At 52.7% G+C, this 13,087-nt stretch overlaps 1 long non-coding RNA gene across 2 annotated transcripts; it reads right to left on the bottom strand.

Annotated features, from left to right (window-relative positions):
- Window positions 1-1,301: 1,301 nt before the first annotated feature.
- LOC144298582 (uncharacterized) lies at window positions 1,302-10,054 on the bottom strand. 2 transcript variants are annotated; one of them, XR_013365519.1, is made up of 5 exons: window positions 8,142-10,054; window positions 7,730-7,972; window positions 7,177-7,292; window positions 5,826-6,427; window positions 1,302-5,520 (listed from the first exon to the last, which is right to left on the bottom strand). It is a non-coding gene; the product is annotated as an uncharacterized LOC144298582 (long non-coding RNA). The 2 variants fall into 2 exon arrangements; XR_013365518.1 differs by having other exon boundaries at window positions 1,302-6,427.
- Between the last annotated feature and the right edge of the window lie 3,033 nt (window positions 10,055-13,087).

Raw genomic sequence — 13,087 nt, 5'->3', positions numbered from 1 at the left:
GGCCCTGCCCATTTCCCTTTTGGTGACATGACAAATGAAATCAATGTTGTCCAAGGCTGGGGGGTCCATGAAAACCCCTCCCTGGGTCTGGAAACCATGCTCCATACCTCATGGGGAAAGGCAGGTCTAACGACTCATGCAGTGACTTCAGAAGGATGCCCAGCGGGGGAGCTGTCAGGGAGGCGAGAAGCACAGTCCCTGCTGTGTGAGCAAGCAAGCTGCCTCAGTGTCCTGGTCTGAAATAGAGGGATAAGAATAGTACCTACTGCCCAGGGCCCAGGCAGGAGGTCACCCATGGCAGCCAATGCCAGGTGTACAGAGGCCCTCCATCACGTTAGCATCTCTTTCCCAGTGGAGAAGCCAGGAGATCCAGCAAAACCTCAGACATCACCCTGGTCCTGCATCATGGACACCTGCAAACTGGCAAGTCCGGACTGTCCCCGAGCTGAGTCGAGGGGTGGGTACCCACAGGACCCCACCCACCACGTCCCACCACCCACCCTCCCAGCAGTGCTGATCTCAGGCTCTCCGATCACGTTTCCAAAGGAAAGTACACTTATAATTTGTCTGGCTTCTTCGTTTCTCCTAAGACAGAGTGACAGCCTCCCCTGCTCTCGCACTCTGTGTTGGCTTTTAGCCTTTTTCCCTCTGGTTTTCCATCTCGCCTGCTTTTCTCCATGGCTCAGCCCCCGCTGTATTCACTTGTCACTTCAGTATTAGCCCACTGTCTGCCTGGCAACCCGCTATTATGCACTTATTTTATTATTTGGTTTCCTACCCTGATCTTGTGATTCATTTCTAACCTTTACTGACTATAACGTAACTCCTTTGGTGTTCTTTCTTTCCTCCTCACCAGCCCCCTCAACCTTTAACTTTCAGATGACAGCTTCAGTTAAGGCCTGGAAAAACACTCTTATCTGCAGCTCCCAGCTGACAGTCTTGTTTTTCACTGAGCAATCAGTTTAATCAAATGAAGTGCTGTACTTAATGCTTTCAAGTCCTTTTGAATAAGATCGGAAGAGATAAACAGGAATCAAGAAGGAAAATAAGGTGATCAATTGGTCCCACAGGCACCTATTGGACCCAAGACAAAAGTCAAGACACTCCTGCTTTTCCCCTGAACTTGCTCAAAGGTGCATCCAGAGGGTCACACAAGTGTAGGTCCAGGATCACCATCCTGATGATCCGCCACTTGGGGCTTCTATTTTTAGAATTGAATGTGACAGGTTAAGAAAAAAGAGGAATCTTGTTGGTTTAAGGATGCCCCACCCAAAGCAGACCCCAGATATAAAACATCACAGTTACATAAGGCAGTGCGTTCTATTCCTACGGGTGCCAGCAACAAGGTGTCGGGTGGGATGTTCCAGGGGGATGCTAAGAAAGAAAGAGGACAGACAGCAAGAGATCCTTGGAAGTCGACGGGTGGTAAAGGCTGGAAAGGAGCACATGAATCCTCTCCCCCAGCTCCCCAATGTTCAGATGAGGAAACAGGTCCCGGGTGGATGAGAAGCTTGCCTGAAGACTGAAGCCAGATCTCTGAGCTCCAAAACCCAAACTCTTCCCAGCAATTCAGTACCTGGAAGCAGAATTTCTATTGATTTCCTTTAATTCCCATCTCAAGTTTTTATGATCATAATCATAACATCCTATGACACACACTCTCTTTGCTTTCTCTCATTTATTTGTCCATGGGGTGCCTCTCCCCTCTCCCTCCCTCTCCATAACAGCTTTGTTGGGACACAATTTATACACCCTGAAATTCATTAAAAGTATACAAGTCGGTGGTTTTTACTATATTCCCAGAATTCTGCAACCATCACCCCAACCACTTTTAGAACATTTCATCCCCCAAGAAGAAAACATTTCCCCAATAGCAGTTGCTTCCCAGTCATCTCCCCCCAGGTCCCTGGCAACCACCAATCCACTTTTCGTCTCTATGGAGACTTTCACCTATTCTGGAGATTTCATGTACATGCAATCCCATAACACATGGTCTTTTGTGATTGGTTTCTTTCCCTCGGCATCATATTTTCCAGGTTCATCCATGTTGTAAAACATTATCAGTACCTCAACTTTTTTATGACCAGATAGTATTCCATCGTGTGGATGTGCCACATTTTGTTTATCCATTCCTCTGCTGGTGGACGCTAGGGTGGCTTCCATTGGGAACTGTTATGGATCATGCCACTGACCATTTCTTTTTATCTTTTAATGATGTTCCATAAACTTACTTAGTAACTGCAGCTGGCCCAGCCTTCTCCTAATCTTGCCTGTCTGGCACTAAGTCATGATGTGACCAGAGACCAAATATCGTTGGGCTGACCCCCTCCCCACTCCGTCCTCCTTAGCAGGCGCTGCGTCTCCTGTCTTAAACTTGACATTATCTCTAAATGGCAACGTGTTTTGTGAAATGTCCCTTGTGACATTTCTGTTTTTCTCTACAGCTCCCTTTCTGTACACTTGCTTAAAGATCTTTTTAAAATTCTGATATGCCAACCCATCCATTTTCATTTCGCAGATCCGTGAGACCCTGTTGACAGGGTTTTGTATGGAACATTTCTGCTTTCGGTCTTCGGATCCCCTCGCTTCCTGAAGCCAATCTTCACAACAGTGGAAGCCAGGAAAATCAAAGACTGTGCAAAAATAATGAAGCTGAATATCGAAGACATGAACATAGCTTATTAGAGACAAAACCTGGTCCTCACCAGGGTCTGTTAGTGTTCAGTTCCCGCGAGCTTTCCAGTAGACCCTGCAGCGATGATTCAACTCACCAGGAACCAATAGAGTGCTGGTACGTGTGAAAGGGAATTAAAATTTCATTTTAAAATCATTCCTTGGGGATCCCTGGGTGGCTCAGCGGTTCAGCGCCTGCCTTTGGCCCAGGGTGCGATCCTGGAGTCCCGGGATCGAGTCCCGCATCAGGCTCCCAGCATGAAGCCTGCTTCTCCCTCTGCCTGTGTCTCTGCCTCTCTCTCTCTCTCTCTCTCTCTCTCTCTCTATATATATATATATATATATATATATATAATGAATAAATAAATAAATAAATAAATAAATCTTTAAAAAATAAATAAAATAAAAATAAAATCATTCCTTTTCCAGGAGTGCCTGGGTGGTGCAGTCGGCTAAGCATCCAACTCTTAGTTACAGTTCAGGTCATGATCTCAGAGTCATGGGATCAAGCCCCGTGTCAGGCTCTGTGCTCAGCTCAGAGTCTGCTTGATTTTCTGTCTCTCCCTCTGCCCTCTCCTTCTGCCTCTACAGCTCATGCTCTCAATCTCTCTATCTCTCTCTAAAATAAATAACTCTTTTTAAAAATTCATTTCTTTTCCAATGAAAAATCAATAGGTAAAATGGGACATAATTAACATTGGATACCCCAAACTAAGTGATGGGAAGCATCTATAAAGACGGTGTCATGATACGAACGTTGCCCAGCTCACGTATGTGGAGTGATCGCCCCTAGTGAGCAGTGAGCTAGCAGAGCACATCAGCTCTAGACCTCTGCTAGTCATTCTGACAGGCGCTGGGTTAAAGTTTACCTCTTAAGATCTTTTAAGAAAGGCTTTGGTAAGCAAATGAAAAGTGTCAACAAGATTCCTATTGACTGTTGAAACTACTTAAGAGCACAAGCTGTTTCCAAACACATTAAAGCACAGCAGGGATCACATAGGCACTTATCTCTTGGTGGGTATTGTAGCTGGACATAAAATGAGCAATTGATATAGAGCTCACAAAATGAAGTTCTGAGTCATTCTTATCTGTTTACTTAATACTTCCCTAAAGAATTTTATTGTCATGGTTTCCTAGGCCAATTCTTGCTTGGTTTGAAGGTAATAAAATATCTTCTTTTAATTGGAAAATAATTTAAAATTTTACTCATTGAGCCGGGCCTGCTCAGACATTAATCCAAATTACAATGGGACAAACTCTTCCAGTCATGATATAGAGATTTACAAACCACTGAGTTCCGCTGGTAAGGAACATTTTAAATTGGACAGTAATGCAGACAAATATAGGCATTGGGATAATAGAACAAAAAAAACCGAAGCCTAGACACATTAAGTTAGACTCTATCCTTAAAAACCATTTTGCGGTAAATATCAAGAGGCCAGATGAGGTGCTGCTGCAATTTAGAATAAGATTATCATTGGAAAGGAGAGAAAAGAGGTAAGAATCCATGGAATCTCAGTTAATTGGCTTGCAAGCACCCAACTTGGTGATCTGTCATCGTCCCCATTTTGCACGGGAATCTGTGATCCAGTATGGTTAACTCACGTCCCTGAGATTACAACGCCAGTACCTGTAGTGGCCATCTACACAAGGAAAACGATGAATCCTCTAAAGAAGTGGATCCACGCAGAGAAGGTTTGTCACCATGGGGCCCAGAGGTGTCCTGCCCAGACTGCAGTGAGCCTCAGAAAGCTGTGGTCTAGTCTGTGGCACGTGAGCAAGGGCAGTGCTGACGGAAGCCAGTGGAGGTAAGAGGTCTGTGGGCATGTCCCTGAGGGTGGAGGCTGAGCCTGTTCCCCAGATCCTTGGCTCATAATAACCATTTGGAATTTGTCATAAAGTGGACAAAGGAGAGGACAGGTTAAGTCTAGAACAGGAGAAGCAAAGCAAAACACCGGCAGGTGGGAGTCTGTACGGGTGTGGGCGATGCAGCATCCATGGAAGACCACAGGCTTCTCCAGGGTCTGGGTGAAGTGGTCACCTAGCTCAGTGCTTTTCAAGCAGGGTGACATTTGGCAGTGTCTGGAGACATCTTTGGTGGTCACAGCTGGGTGGTGCTGCTGGCTGCACGTGGGCAGAGGTCAGGGATGCTGCTAAGCTGTCTGTAATGCATGGGACGGCCTCCCCCAAGAGAATCCTCCAGCCCAAACATCAGGAATGCCAAGGTTGGAAAGCTCTGCCCTAGACTGTCCACCCCTCCATTCGGTTTTGTTCTCACTGAGTGACCTTCATCTCTAGGACGCTTTGCTTTTGTTGCCGGTGGTGCTACGTAGCTGCTACGATTTCTACAGCCCCAGCTACTCATGTTCCTGATGACAAAGGCCTCCATTCAACAGAGCCCTCGCCATGGTCAACATTCCACTTGCTTTCCGCACGGTGTCTCATTCAACGCAACAGCAAGTCTACGAGGGACATAACATTCTGCTCCCAATGTCTAGATGAGGAAACTGAATCTCAGAAATATGAAGCAGCATATTTCAGGGGACTGCAGCTGGGCTAGGAGTCCACACACCGGCTCCGTGTCTATGCTCATCACCACTGCATCCGGCTGTCTCAACAAAACCTTCTTCCTGGACCCTGTGAGTTAACACCTATTCTCCACTAATCTCCCCCCCCCCCCCCCCCCGCCCTGAGGATGGGATGCACGTGGCTACCTTACAACTACGGAAACTGAGGATCAGAAAGGTCTGGCTCACCCCAAGCCGTTCGCGGAGCTGGGCTTCTGTACCAAGTCTGTCTCTTCACCCTAACAGCTGAGATGAATCGGGCGCCCTGAGGCCTGTCCCCCTAGAAAAGGAGTGTTTATTGTGAATAAAGACCTTGGCATCCTGATCCACACCCTAATAGTTTTTGAGTCTAGATTGTTCCACTATGGAGTCCTAACAATCAAATTTCTGGACATTCAAGGCTACGAGTCAGACCCTGAGCCAGCCCAACAGGTCCAGGGTGACCCCCCTCCCCGGTCCCCATCACCCTGTGCCATCAGTCACCCCAGAACATCCACCCATGACAAAACACAGCAATTAACAAAGCCAAATGTCACCCAAACAACTGCAGGAAAAACACAAACGCCACCTTATAAATATTAGCACCTTATAAATATTTGCAGATAGCAACAGCTATACAGAAAAACTTCCACTCTCAGATTAAAGCCCCATGGTGTCTTCAGGCGTGATGACCTAGAACAGGCGTCAATAGCTGCTGCATCCTTAACGTCTGTACTGACGATTCCGACTCAGAAGTGTTCCATGAAATGAGATGAACATTTTGATGGCGCTAAGAGCACGGACGTCCTTGAAACCGGCTCCTTTCATCAGTTCTGCTAGCTTAACTTCCACGCCTGGCCCGGTTTGAACTCCACTCTCAAGCAGCCAAACCCCGCGCAGCGCTGTCCCGCATGAGCGAAAGAAGCAGAAAGCTAATTGGTTTTTAAGCTGCTGATTCCCTGCATTCATCACTAAGACACAACAACCAGCTCCCGCTGGTGCGAGGGCCCGTGCGTGCCAAGGCAAAGAGTCAGCAGTCTTTTGTCTCCGTCTCTCTGACCACTGCTGGTAATTGGAAAAGCACCTCTAAATTCATCTTCCAAAAACAACGGAAGTTCAGTCGCATTGCTGAAGGGTGCGTAGCCTGTAACTTCCTGGCAGATCGCTGGAGGCAGGCCAGAGACAACTCTTAGGAAGAAAGCAGGACTCTGTAGGGACAGAAGGGACAGAAGACGTGTAGGTCCATGTTAACTATGGGCTCTGGGAAGCTGCACTTCGGAGAGGGTTCGCTTGCCCGAGCAAAACGCTCACACAGGGATAACGACGGGGAAGAGTGAGCTGGGCCAGTTGGACTGTTGTCGAGGTCAAGAGCATCAAACGTGCCTTGACTCCAGTTCACCGCAGGAACCCGGAGTTAAAAGCACGTTGGTATTTGGACTCTTCCGGTTCATTCGGCCAATGAACCCCGGGTATGGTTCAAGGCTGTGTGGGACAAGGATGATAGGGCCCCTGCTCTCCCAGGGCCATATCCCAAAGGGAAGCCAACCAAAAAGAAGGAGCCAACATCCTGGCCTCCTTCTAGATCAAATGTTCAAGGTCAACGAACCAAAGACTAACATCCTTCCGCTTCAGCCCGCGCTGCTTCAGATAGTCAAGGCTAAATAGATCCCCAGCAAGCATCCCATAAAGCGTAGCCCGACGGACGGGAAAGCAGTCGGGGCGCCTCAGGACTGCAGACGCGGACGGCGGCTTGCCTCGCCTCCACTTGGCCAGTCCGGCTATCACCCTCCGCGGGGCGACACTTTGCTGTCCATCATCCCTCAAAGCAGATGGAAATCCGCGAGGATCGCAATTACAATTTTGAAGTCTAAAGCACCTGTCCTGGGCTCTCCAGAGGAGACAAAGCCACGAGACAAGAATTAAAGGGAGGAAAGGACTTTGTAAAATGTAAATTCACCTGTGGGCGGGTTATGTGCGTGCACGGAGGGCAATGGCTGCTACGAGGCTTGTTTGAGGGTGGTGAGAAAAGTTTGCTCTAGGAGAGCGACGAGGCTCGGTAGTTGACACGGTCGTCTAAATTCCATGCAAGACAAGAAAAAATAATAAATAAATAAATAAATAAATAAATAAATAAATAAATAAATTCCATGCAAAAGTCCCTCAAGAAGCTCCGATAGCCTCTCGACGTCAAGTCTACAGGGCCAGCATCGCCAACGCTTCCTCTCAAGTGGGAAAAGCTCACTACGTCTTCGGTTGGCCCTGCTGGAGTGGTGGGGGCTCGGGTGGGTGCCCCCGGGTGCCCCGCGCCCCCCTGATCCCGGCCACTCCTGCCGTGGCAGTGCGGGCTGTGCCTCCCCCCGGGCCTGCACCCTCGGACGAGCTATCCGTGCCCCCCGGGACAGGATCCCACGCATGGTGAGTTGTAGAGCACCAGACAAACGATAATTACTGTCCTTCCAGAGCTCTCATTTGGGAAACAGAATGACTTCATGAGTTAATCAAGTGCTTACAAGGGCCACCAAGGCGCCAACCAGCCAATTCCTCTTTCTGTGTTTTCTCGTTCTGTGACTGAACATTGAGAAATCGAGAACCCGTGGGAAGATGTCCCAGAGTCGGGGGCACCAGCCGGCTTGGGCCAAGTCAGGTTCCAGATCCCTGTTGCTCGGTGGACAAGAGGACTTAACATCTTCTTTAAATTAGTTGCCACCGTTTAAGAATCAGGAGAATTTACTTCCCCGTCTCCGTCTCGGCTTCTGCAGAAAAATAAGACAAGTGCGCGCCTGCCGCTGGCTGCCGTGGAGCTGGGAGCGCCACCCCCATCCCACTCAGCTGCCGAGAGCCAGTGGCTCGCCCGGTCCCCAAAGGCAGAGGCTTTGCAACCCTCTCCCTACATGCCGATGACTTGATTGACCTACAACGTACCCGCAGTCTCGGGGCGCCTGACGTAAGCGGTCGCTGCCGTGGGCCAGCAAGTCGGGTTCTGGGGCGCAGGGACACGCCCTGGACAGAGTGGAGCCTCCGTGGGTCTCGGCAACCTGAAGCCTTGGTTCCCATCGCAGGGATCCCGGACCTCAGACCCTAGCCCTTGTGCCGCCCCCGCTGCGGGGCCCGAGGCCGCTCCCGGCATAGACGGGGCCCGGGCCCCGCGGACTTCGTGAGCCGAGAGGCCTTCGGAGCCTGAGCCCCTTGGGATCCAAATCCGTGTGGGCTCCGTGCCCCCCGCGGAGCTGCCGGGTTGCGCCCCGGGGCCCAGGCGGCCTTCGCATGCAGATGAGCCGGGCGGGAGCCTCCGTCCGCCAGCGGCCTGTGGAAAAGGCCCGCGCCCTCGCGCAGGAGGCCAGGGGCGCCGGGAGGGAGCAAGGGTCCCCTGGCGCCCCGATGCTCGCGCAGGTCCACACGCGGGATCCGCGCTCACACACGCCCACCACGGGGTGCCTGTGATGGCGACGTCGGGGCGACTGAGGGGCCCCGTCAGCGTGCTGGGCCTGAGAGCGCCGTCGGCCCGAGGACGTAACCGCGGAGGGCGGGTGGGTGAAGGGGCCGCTTCTTGGCAGCGTCCTGTGCAGCTACGATTATTTTCAACACAAAAGAATTTCAAAACAAACCAAAATCCTTGTGGGGGTCTCTGCGTCCAGGCGCCCAGTTGCAGGTTGATTTCACGTCTGGATCATTCTCCCAACCCTGCGGATGCCTGCACAGTGTTCACACGCGTGTGGAGCCCAGCCTGCTCTGTGACTCACGCACACACACATTCACCGCACACACACCCACACACCAGACACACACATTCACCTCACACACACACCGCACACAGCACCATACACCACATACACACATTCACCTTACACACCACACACACCAACACACCACATACACACACGTTTACCTCACACATACACCACACACAGCACCATACACCACAGGCACCACACTCACCTCACACACACCACACACACCAATACACCACATACACATGTTTATCTCACACACACACCACACACCACACATACATTCACCTTACACACACCAAACACACCAACACACCACAGACACACATTCACCTCATACATACCACACGCACCCACACCACATACACATTTACCTCACACACGCACCATACATAGCACCATACATCACAGACACACACGTTTACCTCACACACACACACCACACACCACACATCACAGACACACACATTCACCTCACACACACCTCACACACACACCTCACACACACACCTCACACACACACCTCACACACAACCTACAACACACCCAACATACGTGCTACATCATACCATACGTACCACACACACACTACATACACCATGCCACACACACCACACACGCACACAGCACACACACACACACACACACTACACATAGCGCACACAGCACGCTCCAAGGTCTCTGTGTGCACACAGAGCTCCCTGGAGGCTGGAGGAGAGTCCCAGGACCTGGTTTACGGACACAGCCCCGTAAGCCATGTTGGAGCCCTTCCGCGGTGCTGCGGGCCGTGCCTCTGCCCCCGTCCTCTCCGTCCTCTTCCTCCCCCGCCCTCTCCTTCCAAACCAACCAACCAACAAAAATCAAAACGAAAACAAGTGAATTCTCCCTTCCTAAGCAGAGCAGGCCGGCTCCAGCGTGGTTGGGGTCTCCCTTCCCCGCCACCGGAAGCTTGGGGGGAGCTCCCCAGTCAGCACGGCTCCACCCTCAGGAGAAGAACGAGAGGAGCCGCTCCTAAGAGTCGTCACCCTGCGGGTCAGAGGCCCGCGCCTGGCCTCCAGGGCCAGGATCCCCGGTTTTCCTGCCAGCCCCCCACATCCAGAGCCCCGAGTCTGCTTTTCAAACTGCGGCCTCCCTCCCTCCCTCCCTCCTCCCCCCACAGATCCCAAGCGCAGGCCTGAGGACCCCAGCGTGGAGGGGGCCGGGCGCGCCCCGGGGCAGCACGAGGCCGGCACCCACAGGCACGGAGGACAAGGCCGCGCCTCCTGCGTCCTCGGTCACCCTCGACGTAGAACTTCCTTCCAAATGAACGCCGGCCCTCCCCTGGCCACAGTAACGATTCTGACGTTTAACCTGTAGACAACGAATTTTGGGCACGTGCGGATCGGAAGCCAGAGCCTCTGCGGGCAAAGAAAGCCAAACCTGAAGCTACCGTCAGCCGCCCGGATGCCGTTTTACGCTGCGTTATCCCGGCACGCGGCCTTCGGAGTTTCACACACGGAGGATGTGAAGAAACGTCAGACGCCTGTGACGTCCGACAACATAGACAACCCAACGTCAGGGTAAACCGAACGCACCACGCGTCGATTCTGAACGCTCGGCTCCTAGAACCGGGTGAAACTGTTGTGTCACGGGATTGCACAACCGTTCACTCGTATTCATTCATTCGGAAGCCGTCGGCCGAGTGCCTCGCAGGTGGCGGGCATTGATCCCGTCCCCGGGGAGGGAACAAACAGGCCGAAGGTGACACGGAGAGGACCCTTGCCCTAGGGGAGCTGCGTCTAGATACACGTGTTGTTGGCAGACCCCGAGCGCTCCTTGGGGCCGAGGGACCAGCCGCTTTCACACGCAGAGGAAAATTACGCTGACGGAGGGCTGGGGAGGGGGGGGGCTTCGGTTTTCATCAGGGAAGTCAGGAAGGCCCCGGAGAAAGGAGGGTTGAGGGGAGATTTGCCGGGGCTGCAAGAACAGCCATCCTACTTTCCACTTCCAGAACATTCCACGGGAAGGGAACATGGAGGCACGGGGGAGGCGATACGTTTCCTCTGCCCTCACAGGGCCTCCAGCAGGGCCTAAGCATGAAGCCGACCTGAGGCAGAGGAACAGGAGGCTCGCGTGCGGCGCAGGTGCCAGCCCCAGAGGGGAGACGGGCCCGGCCCGAGCGTCTCCAGGCCAAGCTGAGCCAAGAGGGAAGCCCCGGAGCAAAGCAGCGATTCACTCAGGGAGACGCCAGGCAGACTGGAGTGATCTTAGCAAGGCCTGTGTGGACGGATTTCTCTTGGCCTCGACGACCCGTCCTTGGTGACAGGAACGCCACTCTCTCCCTGGTCCCTGGAGCCCATCATCCGTGCGGGGCTCTCACCTCCCACTTTCAGGACGATAGGGAGAGGTCAGACTGCTCTTCTGCTCTTCTTCAACTGCCTTCGCCTCAAAAGAATCCGCATGCCAAGGTGGCGTCACTTGGGGTGACACATTCCGCTACCCTTCAGAGTCCCCAGCCTGCCTGGCAGGTGAGGAGCAGCAAGGGGCCATGTGATGGGAGCAGGGTGCAAGGGATGGTGGTGGCCCGACGTCTGAGAGGAGAAAGCAGGGTGGGCGCACCAGCCCTCGGGGGGCCTGGAGGGTCCTGCGTGGGCCCTGGTGGCGCTCTGAGGGGAGGTGTGATGCCACAGCAGCGGCCTGTGTTGGGGTGCGGGCTGGGGAGGCAGGCAGGGGGCCAGTTCTGGGAATATTCTCACGTAGAGCCAACAGGATCTGCTGATGATTACATGCAGCTGTGAGAGAAAGAGGATGATCCCCTCCGCCCCCCAAGGTGTTTGGCTGGAGCACCTAGAAGAGGATCCCATTAACTGCGGTGGGAAGGCAAGGAAAAACGGGAATGGGTGAAGGGGCTCCAGAGTTCTGCTTTGGACAAGTTAGGTTTGCCCGTCAGGTTTGCCGTGATGGGGACGGAAGGTGGACAGGTGGGCAAAGGAGTCTCCTGTCTGCAGATGCACACTTGGGAGCCATCTTGCACTAGCGGCGCATTGAAAATGTTGGTACCCCCCGAGGCAGAAGACACGGAGAGGAAAAGACCAAGGACTGTGCCCTGGGACCCCGACTCTCGCTAGGAGGTCAGGAGAGCAGCCTGGTAGACCGAGGGGCAGCCCTGAGTGGGGAGAGGCCCGGAGGGGTGGGGTATCCTGGGTACAAGGAGTATTAGCTTCTCCCTGCTTCTGGAACACACTGTCACAAACCGAGTGGCCTAAAGCAACACCCATGTGTTCTCTTACAGCCCTGGACGTCCAAAGTCTAAAATGAGTCAGCAGAACCACGCTCCTTCTGGAGGCTCCAGAGCAGGATCTGTCTCCTGGCCTCTCCCAGCTTCCCGGGGCGCCGGCATGCCTTAGCTCGCGGCCCCTTCCTCCGTCAAAGCCAGCGGTGTGGCACCCACCCACCTCTCTCTGCTCCCGTCACCACATGTCCCTTTCTCTGGCTGGGCCCCTCTGGCCTTGTTCTTACAAGGATCCTTGCGGCCACACAGGGCCCACCCAGAGATGAGGGCGATCTCCCCGTCTCAACATCCTTGCCTTCACCACGTCTGCAAAGTCCCCTTCGCCATGTAACCTATTTGCACAAGCGGAGGAAGTGCATGAGAGAAGCATGACTGAGGCACCTGGGCAGCTCAGTCTATTAGGCGTGTGACTCTTGATTTTGGCTCAGGATCATGAGATCAAGCCCCACGTTGGGTTCTCTGCTGTGCGTGGAGTCTGCCGGAAATTCTCTCTCTCCCTCTCCACCTGCACCTCCCCAATTCATGCATGCACGCTCTGTATCAAAAAAAAAAAAAAAAAAAAAGGAGCAAGCGGCCAACAGTATCAAATGCCCCAAAAGGTCGAGTAAGGTGAGTCCTGGGAACTGAGCATGGATCCGTGAGTTTGGAGTCACCTTTGACCTCGGCAAGAGCAAGAATAGACCAGCTTCTGCGGAAAAGCAGGACATTCCCAAACCGTCCTCAGCACTGGACAACGTCGAGCATCATCCTTCTCAAGTTCTCGGCGTATCCTCTGGTTAGCATATAATTAGACGTGATCTAACTATGCCACCGAATACCGTTCCCTAATACTAACCCCATTTGAGAAATACAAAAATGTAAAATAATAC

The sequence above is a fragment of the Canis aureus genome, chromosome 26 (assembly GCF_053574225.1).
Source record: "Canis aureus isolate CA01 chromosome 26, VMU_Caureus_v.1.0, whole genome shotgun sequence".
Classification (NCBI taxonomy): Eukaryota; Metazoa; Chordata; class Mammalia; order Carnivora; family Canidae; genus Canis; species Canis aureus.
This window is presented reverse-complemented; position numbering and strand designations above follow the sequence as displayed.